Source organism: Arachis ipaensis, chromosome B06 (genome assembly GCF_000816755.2).
Source record: "Arachis ipaensis cultivar K30076 chromosome B06, Araip1.1, whole genome shotgun sequence".
Taxonomy (NCBI): Eukaryota; Viridiplantae; Streptophyta; class Magnoliopsida; order Fabales; family Fabaceae; genus Arachis; species Arachis ipaensis.
In genome coordinates this window covers 86761895-86774389 of record NC_029790.2, presented here as the reverse complement: position 1 = coordinate 86774389, position 12495 = coordinate 86761895, and positions in this window count along the sequence as shown.

The following is a 12495-nucleotide window of genomic DNA, read 5'->3' as shown; positions in this document are numbered from 1 at the left end:
GGGTTTGGTAATTTTAGAAAAAAATTTTATGAACCGCCTGTAGAATCCTGCATGTCCTAGGAAGCTTCTGATAGCCTTAACACTAGTAGGTGGAGGCAAGCATTCGATCACTTCCACCTTAGCTTGATCCACTTCTATCCTTTTGTTTGAGATCCGATGCCCAAGAATAATGCCTTCAGTTACCATGAACTGGCATTTCTCCCAGTTTAGAACTAGGTTTGTTTCTTAGCATCTTTTTAGGACCAGGGTCAGATGATCAAAACAGGAGTCAAATGAGTCTCCATAAATAGAGAAGTCATCCATGAATACTTTAATGAACTTCTCTACAATGTTAGAGAAGATGGATAACATACATCTCTGAAAGGTGGTAGGTGCATTGCATAGGCCAAATGGCATTCGTCTATAGGCGAATACGCCTGAATGACATGTGAATACCGTCTTCTCTTGATCTTGTGGATCTACTGATATTTGATTGTACCCGGAATATCCATCCAGGAAACAATAAAAGGCATGACTTGCTAGTCAAGTCTTTCTAGCATTTGGTCAATGAAGGGTAAAGGAAAGCGATCTTTCCTGGTGGTGTCATTGAGTTTTCTGTAATCAATACACATACGCCACCCTGTAACTGTCTTTTTGGAATCAGCTCATTCTTGTCATTATGAACCACTGTCATTCCACCCTTCTTAGGAACAACCTGGACAGGGCTCACACATGAGCTGTCAGAAATGGGATAAATAATCCCAGCCTCGTAGAGTTTAGTGACCTCCTTCTGCACTACTTCCTTCATGGCTGGGTTTAATCGCCTCTGTGGTTGTACCACTGGTTTGGTATTATCCTCCAACAGGATTTTATGCATGCATCGGGCAGGGCTAATGCCCTTAAGGTCACTAATAGACCACCCAAGGGCGGTCCTATTCGTTTTAAGCACCTGAATTAGTGTTTTTTCTTCCTGTGGCTCTAGTGTAGAGTTTATGATCACAAGATATGTATCTCCCTCTCCCAGAAATGCATATTTCAGGGAGGGGGTAATGGTTTAAGCTCAAGCTTAGGAGGCTTCCCCTTTTCCTCAGAGGTTACCAAAGGTTCCTCTAAATTAAGCTGAGTATCATCTAGCCTTTTCCTTGAAGTTTTCGGCCATGTTGACTTCTTCTACCAGGGAATCAATGAAGTCAATGTTCATACATTCCTCAGGAATGTCTGGATGCTGCATAGCCTTCACAGCATTCAGTACGAACTTCTTCTCATTGACTCTTAGGGTTACTTCCCCTTTTTCAACATCAATGAGGGTTTGTCCTGTGACTAGGAAAGGTCTTCCTAGGATAAGAGGTGCACTCTTATGCCCCTCCATGTCCAATACCACAAAGTCAGTGGGAAAGGCAAAAGGTCCAACCTTGATAATCATGTCCTCTATTACTCCTGATGGTATCTTAATAGACCCATCAACAAGTTGAAGGCACATACGGGTTGGTTTGACTTCATTAGTCAAGCAGAGCTTCTTTATTAGTGAATCTGGTATTAGGTTGATGCTTGCTCTAAGGTCACATAGAGCTGTCCTTGTACAAGCATCACCTAAAGTGCATGGTATCATAAAGCTTCCAGGATCTTGAAGCTTCTCTGGTAAGCTATTCTGAATGATTGCACTGCATTCCTCTGAGAGGAGGACTGTTTGTGTCTCTCTCCAATCCTTCTTATGACTTAGAATGTCCTTCATGAAATTTACATAAGAAGGTATCTGTTCAAGAGCTTCTGCGAAAGGGATCTTTATCTCTAATGTTTTGAGATACTCTGCAAAGCGGGTAAACTGTTTATCCCTTTCCTCTTGACAGAGTTTCTGAGGAAATGACATTTTAGCCTTGTACTCATCAACCTTGGTTGACGGAGGCTGAATGCCATGTGGGTTGGGAGGGGGGTTACTAGCTTGCTTAGGAGGGTTGTTATCAATGAACGACTGACCTCCCATGCATGGGCGTTCAACGCCCATGCTGCTGCCCCCTTGGGCGTTTGGACGCCCAATCTCTCCCCTTTCTTGGCGTTCAACGCCTAGGGTCATTTTGTTCAAAGATCTGGTTATCCTTATGGGCTTTTTGTTTTGGTTATACTGAGGTTGGGTGTTTAAGGTTTTCCCACTCCTCAGTTGGATATCCTGGCATTCATCTGTTATCTACTTAGATAACTGCTGCCTTGTTTGACTCAACTGGGCTTCTATATTCCTGTTAGAAACCCGAGTTTCTCGCAGAGCCTCTTGTAGTTCTAGCATTTGCTAAGCAAGGATGTGCAGTTGCTGAGTCAATAGGCCATTCTGCTTTGGAGGGTTAGGTTTAGCAGCTACTGCCTTAACCTCTCCTTTTATAGAGGTCTCAGGAGATAAGTACAGATGTTGATTAGTGGCAACCGTCTCAAAAAGCTCTTGAGCCTCTCCTATGGTCTTTCTCATGTGTATGGAACCACCAGCAGAGTCGTCCAAGGACATTCTAGCCAAGTCTGAAAGCCCATAGTAGAAGATGTCTAACTGTACCCATTCTAAAAATATTTCAGTGGGACTTTTCTTTAGCATCCTCTTGTACCTTCCCCAAGCATCATAAAGAGAATCACTGTCTCTTTGTTTGATACCTTGGATGTCCAGCCTCAGTTGGGTCATCTTCCTAGGGGGAAAGTAATGATTTAAAAACTTGTCCACTAACTGTTTCCAAGTTTTTAAACTATCTTTAGGCTGGTTATCCAACCACCTTTTTGCTTGATCCTTTAAAGCAAAAGGAAAGAGCAGTAACCTGTAGACCTCTTGGTCTACTCCCTCACTGTGTACTGTATCAGCAATTCTTAAGAAATCTGCAAGAAATTCTGTAGGTTTTTCCTGAGGAAGCCCAGAATACTGGCAGTTCTACTGCAGTAGAGTAATAAGTTGAGGGTTTAATTCAAAGCTACTAGCTCTGATTTGAGGTATGCTGATACTTCTTCCATAAAAGTCAACAGTGGGAGTTGTATAAGATCCCAAAGTTCTCTTGAACTCTTCATTCCCACTTGGGTTTATGATTAAGAAAGGTAGAAGATGAAGAAGGAAGAAGATAGAAAGTTTTATAATTAAAATTTGAAAATATAGAATAGAGAAGAAGAGAAGAATTAGTTTGGTAGTTTTAAAAAAAGAAGAGAGAGAAAGAGGGAGATATGATATGATTTTGAAAAAGATAAGATTTTTTTGAAAAAGATATGATTTTTAAGTTTGAAAATATTTAATTTTTGAAAACTTGACAACTAAGATATAATAAGATAAAAATTTAAAATTGAAATCTGAATTTTATTTATGATTTTCGAAAATTATGGTTGAAAATAAGTTAGAAAAGATATTTTTTATTTTTGAAATTAATAAAGAGAGAGAAAAACAAGTAAAAGACACCAAACTTAAAATTTTTAGATCTAGTGTACTCAATTTTTGAAAATTTGGAGGGAAAACACAATGGGACACCAAACTTAAAAATTTTAAGATCAAGACACAAATAAGACACAAGAACACTTTGAATGTTAACAAGAACACAAAGAAGAAGACTCAAAGAACTCAAAAACATGAAAAGAACACCGAACTCAATTTTTTTTTAGAAAACCAAAACTAATTTTTCAAAAAACACAAAGAAAAATAACAAGAAAACACCAAAATTAAAAGTTGAAACAAGATTTAAACAAAGAAAATTTATTTTTGAAAAAATTTTTAGAAAGAAGGACTCAAAGGAACATAAATTACCAAGAACATAAGTCAACGCTCTAACCATTTGAACTACAAAAACAAAAATATTTTTGAAAAACCTTTTTAAAATTTTCGAAAAAAAATAGAGAAGAAAAAATAAAAATAAAAGATTCAACAAGAACAAGACTCAAACAAAGAACGAAGATTAAACAAAGAAAAGAAAATATTTTTTTGGAAAAAGTTTTTTAATTTTTCGAAAAATAGAGAAGAAGAAAATCAAAATCAAAGACTTAAGAAAAAATAAAAGTTACCTGATCTAGGGAGCAAGATAATCATTCAGTTTCTCCAAACTCAACAATCCCCAGCAACGGCGCCAAAAAACTTGGTGCGCGTGTACGTAAACCCCACACTTTCGTACAGCCGCAGTACCAGCAAGTGCTCTAGGTCGTCCAAGTAATACTTGAGCGAGTCAGGGTCGATCCCACGAGGATTGTGGCTTGAAGCAAGCTATGGTTGTCTTGCTGGTCTTAGTCATGTGGAATCAGAAGTTTGTTGATTGTATGTTGATTGATTATATGTCATAAATGCTTGGAAGGGATGAAACCAATTGGATTAGCTATTAGGAATGAGGAGTACTAGGGGGCCAGCAACTTTTGTGTTTTGTAATCATCAATTGACCATCAATAGTATTTTTAATGGTGTGAGATTAAATCCAATGGTGTGGGACCATTCAATTTTCTTTTGATGGTTAAATACTGGCCAACTTTTTAAAAAGTTGCTGGCCCTCTAGACTTTCCATTAGGAATTATATACTAGGAATTGAGTTGAGAGTCCGAGTTGCTTTGTCTTTCTGAACTAACTCTAGTACTACTGTCTTCTTTGCTTGTGAATGATCTTCTTCTATGGCAGGATGTAAGTGATCAAAGCCATTGCCTGTGGTCACTGATCTCTTCTGCTACAGAATGAACGCCAGGGCCCTTGGTCATTAAATCCAACGAAAGGTGAAGCTCTAGCAAGCAATTCTCCTGGTGATCCTACTCAAAATGCCACAGACAAAGTCGAATCTTCTAGATCAGAGAATGCTTCTTCTTGGATTCTAGCCTATACACGGAGACCTTAATCTCCCCGAAGATCGGCTGAACTGGTGTCTCGAGAAGTCCCCAACGAAATCGTGGATTAACCGTCTGAGAGATGTATAAACATAGCTGTTGGCTCGTGCTTTTCTTCCAGGTACTCACACGAATCTAAGTAGACGCGGGTGTTTGTCTGGCACGTTCGTCTTAGTGTGATGAATAGAGCTAATTTGTTAGATCATCCTGTTCATTACGATGAAGATCGGATATACATCTTTAGAGATAGATCAAACACAGATCAAAGAAGAAACAAAAGTACTTTTATTAATTCGTAGGACTCAACAGGGCTCCTCCCCTCAACCTAGGAGGTTTAAAAACTCATACTGAGGTAAAACGCAATGATAAATGTGTATAAGGAGAAAAGTGATGTAAGTTGTTTGAATGACATGAATAAAATCCCTTAAATACTAAGCTAATGACTAGTAAGGGTACAACAGTCTTTTTAGTACTAAAATCCACTTCTAGGGCCCACTTGGTAAGTGTTTGGGCTGAGCTTGATGAGATCCACATGCTATGAGGTCTTCTGGATGTGGAACGCCAACTAGGAAGTCATCTCTTGGCGTTTGGACATTGGGCACTGCTTCCTTGGGCGCTGGACGCTAGAAAAGGGTAGGAAGCTGGCGTTCGACACCAGTTTTGGGCCTTCCAATATGAAGCAAAGTATGGACTATTATATATTTCTGGAAAGCTCCGGAAGTCAGCTTTCCATAGCCATTGAGAACGACTTATTTGAACTTCTGTAGCTCCAGAAAACCGCTTCCGAATGCAGGTAGGTCAGATTTGGATAGCATCTGCAGTGCTTTCTCTGTCTCTGAATCAGACTTCTGCTCCAGCTCCTCAATTTCAGTCAGAAAATACCTGAAATCATCCAAAAACGTAAAAACTTATAGTAAAATCCAAAAATGTGATTTTAACACTAAATCCTATAAAAACTCAATAAAAACTAAATAAAAAACTACTAAAAACTATATGAAAATGATGTCAAAAAGCGTATAAAATATCCTCTCATCATGTTTCTATTCCCAAATACAATCTTTTGGGCTTTAGTAATTATTAGTTTATTCTATTTTCAAACCAAAATTAGGTTAGATATGAAAGGGGAAAGATTTCGCCCTTCGGGGAAGATATCTTCCCTGGACCTCATTCCGCACTTTACACACTTTTGAACCCTAGATTTTTCTCTGAGTCATGAGCAACTAAACCTCCTTGATTAAGGTTAGGAGCTTTGTTTATTTCTATGGATTAACACTATTATCATTCGATTTTAATTAATGTATTGATTTAGTTTCAAGGATTACTTTCATTCTTCATCTCATGAATCTGAATATATTGGAAAATAATTCTCATTCTACATTACTTCTTGTCGAATCTTGGAAAAGTTATCTCATTTGAATACTACTTGAAAGTAAATTCCTCCTAAACTGCTAATTACTTAGACTTAACAGGATACGTGACATATAATGCTCTTATTTTATTTAAAACTTTTCTCTTAATTTCTGAAATTAAGTTTGGTGTCCCCTTAGTTGTTTCATTTTTTCTAGTCATTTTTTTATTTATTTAGTTCGAATTCTATATCCTTCTTTGCTTATTAGTTGTTTGGTTTTTCTATTTAATTTATTCAGCTATTTTATTTTATTTCTTTTACACAGGCTACCTCACTGGAATTCTTTGCACTCTGACGTAGAAATTCCCATATTTTCTTTGTTTTCTGTTGTTTATGAGCAGGAACAGGAACAAAGAACCTCTTCTAAACTTTGATCCTGAGATTGAAAGGACCTTGAGAACGTGCTTACAGCAAGCTAGAGCTTACAAAGCCGGTGAGAGTCTCAGGGATAATTTTGAGAAGAAAGTTGAAGAGTCCACTATGGAGCTCAACAACAACAACAATGCGATTAATGCCAATGTTTTTAATCCTCCTAATATGCCTGCACAACCTAGGAGAACAATTGGGTTATACACTGCTCCTAGCCTGGATTTCTATGGGAATAGCATTGATGTACCCCCTGTTGTTGCTAACAACTTTGAGCTGAAGTCTCATTTGATTTCTCTGGTGCAGCAAAATTGCCAATTTTATGGACTACCGTAGGAAGACCCAAATTTCTTTATCTCTAATTTCTTACAGATTTGTGACACTGTGAAGACTAATGGAGTCAATCCCTATGTCTACAAAATACTTCTCTTCCCATTTGCTATAAGGGACAGAGGGAAGCAGTGGCTTGACACTCAACCCAAAAAGAGATTGGATACCTGGGATAAGATGGTCAACAAGTTTCTGACTAAGTTCTTCCCATCCCAAAAACTAATTAAGCTGAGGATAGATGTTCAGACTTTCAGGAAGAGAGAGGGTAAGTCTCTCTATGAAGTCTGGGAGAGGTACAAGTTGATGCTCAAGAAGTGTCCTCTTGATATGTTCTCAGACTGGATACAGTTGTAGATATTTTATGATGGAGTTTCTAAGACCATCAGAATGTCTCTGGATAATTCTATAGGCGGGTCACTTCATATGAAAAAGACCCCTGATGAGGCTATGGAATTATTGAGATGGTTGCTAACAACCAGTACTTATATTCCTCTGAGAGGACCTCTGTGAAGAAAGGAGTTATGGAGTTAGATACCTTGGATGCTATTCTTGCCCAGAACAAGGCTATGTCTCAGTAAATTAACGCTATTACACAACACTTAAGTGGAATGCAAGTCTCAGCCATTAGTGCTCAAGACACTTCTTATGACATGAATGATGGCTTCCCTCAAGGTGAAAATTATGAGTATGGCCAGTTTGTTCCTAAACAGGTTAACTACATGGGAAAATCCTCTAGAAATCCCAACAATGATTTGTTTTCTAAGACATATAATCAAGGGTGGAGGAATCACCCAAAATTTGGGTGGAGTGACCAATCTCAGAAGCAACCAAATTTCAACAATAATTATCAAGGTGGTTTTAATCAGAACAACTTCAACAACCATCAATTTTAGCCCCTTCAGCCACAGCAAGCACCCTCTCGGCCTCAGAATGATTCTGACATAGCCATTATAGTTGCAGAACTCTCTAAGAATACTCACAGCTTTATGCAGGAGACTAGAGCTTTACTTAGAAACTTGGAGATTCAAGTGGGTCAATTGAGCAAGCAAGTACCTGAGAGGCCTCCTAACACTCTTCCTAGCAACACAGTGCCTAATCCAAGAGAAGAGTGGAAGGTTATCACATTGGTGAGTGAACTAGTGACAGATGAGGAAGCTCCAATTACTGAGGGACCAATGGAAACAAAAGCTCCAGAGAAAACTGAGGATACTATAGCACATGCCCCTCCAAAAAGTATCCAGATAATCCTTTTCCAGTTGATCATGAGACATATCCGGCATTACCCAAGGCACCTGAGTGCAAGCCGAAGATGCCTTACCCTTAGAAGCTTCAAAAGGAGACCAAGGACAAGTAGTTTTCAGAGTTCTTGAAAGTCTTCAGAAAGTTGCAAATCAATATTCCTTTTGCTAAGATTTTGGAGCAAATACTTCTGTATGTCAAGTTCATGAAGGGTCTATTCTCCAAGAAAAAGGGGAGATGAAACTGTAGTCCTGACAAAGAAATGTAGTGTAATAATTGATAGCAACTTGCCAAAGAAGTTACCAGATCCAGGGAGCTTTCAGATTCCATGCACTATTGGGAGCATAACCTTTGACAAAGCCTTATATGATCTAGTGCCAGTATCAATTTAATGACCTTGTCCGTGATGAAGAAGTTGCAAATCGAATAGGCACAACCCACAAGGATAGCATTACAAATGGTAGACAAGTCTCTGAAACATGCACATGGAATAGTGGAGAATGTCTTGGTCAAGGTGGAGAAATTCTTACTTCCAACAGACTATGTGATCCTTGACATGGGAGAGGATAAAAACGCCTCCATAATCTTGAAAAGACCATTCCTAGTAACTGGAAGAGCTCTGATGGATGTGAAAAAGGGTGAATTTGTTTTGAGGGTGCATGAGGAACTGTTGATCTTCAAGGTTTTTAAATCCATGCAACACTTAGGTGAGGAAGACAAGTGCATGAAGAATGAATTCACTAACCTAAATCTCCAAGGATCCCTGAATGAAGTGAAGCAAAGTTTGTAGCCCAAGCCTCCTTTAGTGGGAATCAATACAATTTCCCCTGACATCAAACCTAAGTTTGGTGTTGCGTGTGCATCATCCACGAAGGAGGAAGTCCTCAAGAAGAAAATACCCACGGGATGGAGAAATAAAAAGATCATAATTGAAGATTTATCACTAGGAATGAAAGTGGTGTTGACTAAAAGCCCAATCTTGCCTCATACAGTGAACAGGATCCTATCTCTTGAGCATATTGAGCTAATCCATGAGAACACATGAAAAAGATTCACAGTAAGAGGTGAGGAGGTAAATCACTATGATTAACCCTCGCCTTAGCAGAGCTAACCGTCAAGCTAGTGATGGTAAAGAAGCGCTTGTTGGGAGGCAACCTAACCCTGAGTATCCTTTGATTCTATGTTCAGTTTGATTTTTTTTATCATTCATTTATGATTATTATTTATAGTTTTCCTTGGTTTTATAACGTTTATGGTCATGCAAAGTGTTTATAACAGGGACAGAAAGAATCTGGAAGAAGAACTCCACCAAATCGGGTGCTCTGGCACTAAACGCCAAGATGGGTATTCAGCGCCAGAAATGGCACAAATCCCAAGGCAGCTCTCTTTTCCACACCACCAACTAACCCATTTGCCCCATTTAATTTCCCGAATCCCATCCCTCGCTCCCTTCAACCGAACCCCAACCCCCTCTCTATAAATATCCACTTCTTTTCACTTTTCACCATACCTCAATTCACCATCCTCCCTATTCTTCTTTCTTTTACCATTCTTCCATAATACCTAACTTTCATTCTCCCCTTTCTTTTTTTCTTTATAACCGAAGGCGCCCATCCCCACCTCACTCCACTATAATTTTCCTTTCCCCTCTTTTACCTTCTTTCTCTACCATATCCTTTACCCTTTCTTTTTCTTGTTCTCTTTCTCTTTGCTCGGAGACGAGCAAAAGTTCTAAGTTAGGTGTTGGGGTGCTCTGCTTTTCTATTTTTATCATCATCCATATGGCACTAAAAATCAGAGAATCCTCTTTTAGGAAGAGGAATGAGAAGGCTCCTGCAACTGGTCCGTTTGATGTGAACCAGTTTAGCTCCAAGACACACGAGGATCACTTTAATGAGATTGTGAGCAAGAAGAAGGTGATCCCAGAGGTACTGTAACACCCTAATATTCAAATCCTTATTCTCGAGTCATAAGTCAATGATAATAAGGTGGTACGACTCTCAACGTGGATTAAAATACATATATATCTATATAATTGAAAGGAGTTATTTAACGAGAAGCCTGAAAAGTAGCAAAATAAAATTGCGATCGGAAACACTCTCGTATCGAAGAAAAGAAGATAAAATGTATTCGGATAGCGAATCAAGATAAGGTATAATAATAAGGAAGAATAGAATAAAGACAAGGTACATATATGTACATAGACTTGAGTATAATAGCCACTAGTCACAACCTGCAAAGTTTAGGCCGACTAAGGTACAATAATAAAATCAGTTGACAATAATAATTTTCCTATCTCTCCCAAAATATACATCAAGCCTTTATAAGCAACTTTTCAAAAGGAAATAAATACATAATAAAAGGTTTCAAACTAAGTTCGGAGAGTGGTGCACGAATCCCAACACTTTCGTACAGCTGTACTAGCAAGTGCACTAAGTCGTCCAAGTAATACCTGAGCGAGTTAGGATCGATCCCACGAGAAATGTTGGCTTGAAGCAAGCGATGGTTATCTTGTAGGTCTTAGTCAGGCGAATCAGAAGATTGTTGGATTTCGGAGTTGTGTTAGGATTAAAATCAGTAATAGGAATAAGGTAAAAGATTGGAGTTGCTTTGTCTTTCTGAATTAACTCTGGCATTACTGTCTTCTCTGCTTGTGAATGATTTCTTCTATGGTAGGCTGTATGTGATCAACACCATGGGCCATGGTCATTGATCTCCTCTGCTACAGATTGAACGCCATTGGCCGTGGTCATCCAATCTGACAAAGGGTGAAGCTCTAGCAGTTCATTCTCTTGGCGATCCTACTCAAAACGCCACAGACAAGGTCGAATCTTTCGGATCAGAGGATGTTGTTTCTTTGGATTCTAGCCTATACCACGGAGACCCTAATCTCCCCAGAAATTGGCTGAACTGGTGTCTCAAGAAGTCCCCAACGAAGTCATGGATTAGCCGTCTGAGAGATGTATAAACATAGCTATTGGTTCGCGCTTTCCAGTTACGTATTCACACGAACCCAAGTCGACGCGGGTATTTGTCAGGCACGTTCGTCTTAGTATGATTAACAGAGCTGATTGTCACTGGTCATCCTATTTACCATATTGAAGAGTGAGTATACATCTTAGAAATAAATCAAACACGGATCGAAGAAGAAATAGTAATACTTTTATCAATTTATGGGACTCAGCAGGGCTCCTCCCCTCAACCTAGGAGGTTTAGAAACTCATACTAAAAGGAAATACAATGTAAAACTTGAAAATATGCTGAATGATATGCGTCTCTCCCCTAAGAGAGATGTAAAATACACTTTAAATACTAATTAGATGACTAGTAAGGGTAAAACAGTCTATCTAGTGCTAAAATTCACTTCTGGGGCCTATTTTGTGAGTGTTTGGGCTGAGCTTTGATGAGATCCACATGCTATGAGGCTCCTAGGGCGTTGAACACTGGCTAGGGGGTCCTCTCTGGGCGTTTGGACGTGAGCTCTGCTCTTTGGGCGCTGGACGCCTAGAAGGGGGCAGGTAGCTGGCGTTGGACGACAATTTTGGAACTTCTAATCCGAAGCAAAGTATGAACTATTATATTTTTCTGGAAGTCAGTGATAGTGAGCGTTTTATCATTGATCTAGAGTTTCTCAAAATGGAATTCCTTCATTGGTAGTATAGTCCAAATCAACAATAACATCTCAATCAAAATTCAATCCAAAAGATGTTCCAATTCAATACAAAATTTACCGAGAGTATTTAGACTCCCGGGTCATTCTCCCTAGGAACTAGTGACAACAAGTGCATACAATTTTGGTTGTGGGAAACAAGGGGTGTTTTCAATAATAAGGAAGCAAACAAATAAAGAGATAAAAGAACTAGACAAAATTGTAATTAATAAATTAATAAAGGAATAAAAGAACTATGTACGTAATATGAACAAGTAAAACTATAAACTGAGTGAAAAGTAGTTCAAAACATAAATGAAACCTTGACTTGGGATGAGTTATGGAATCCCTTCCTTGCCATAACCACAACTATGATAATTATGATGGATTAATCTCACTAAGTCAACCCTCACATCAGAGAGTAAGTTAAATGAGCATAAGTATTCTTAACCCACAAATCCTAGCTTGCTTGCTAATTACCTTAGCAACAAATTAGCGTTAATGGGAACAAGAACAATTAACAACCCAAGAATTATCACTAAATGTTGGACATTATAGCTCTAGTAATCCATAAACTCATTTCCCACAAGCCAAGGGGTGAAAATTATCCCATAACTAAGATTGACATTTCATCAAACACATAGAGGGCATAAACATAAAACATGGCAAAATTGGGAAAATGGTAAAAGCTATGAACCATAAATGATCAAAATCAATA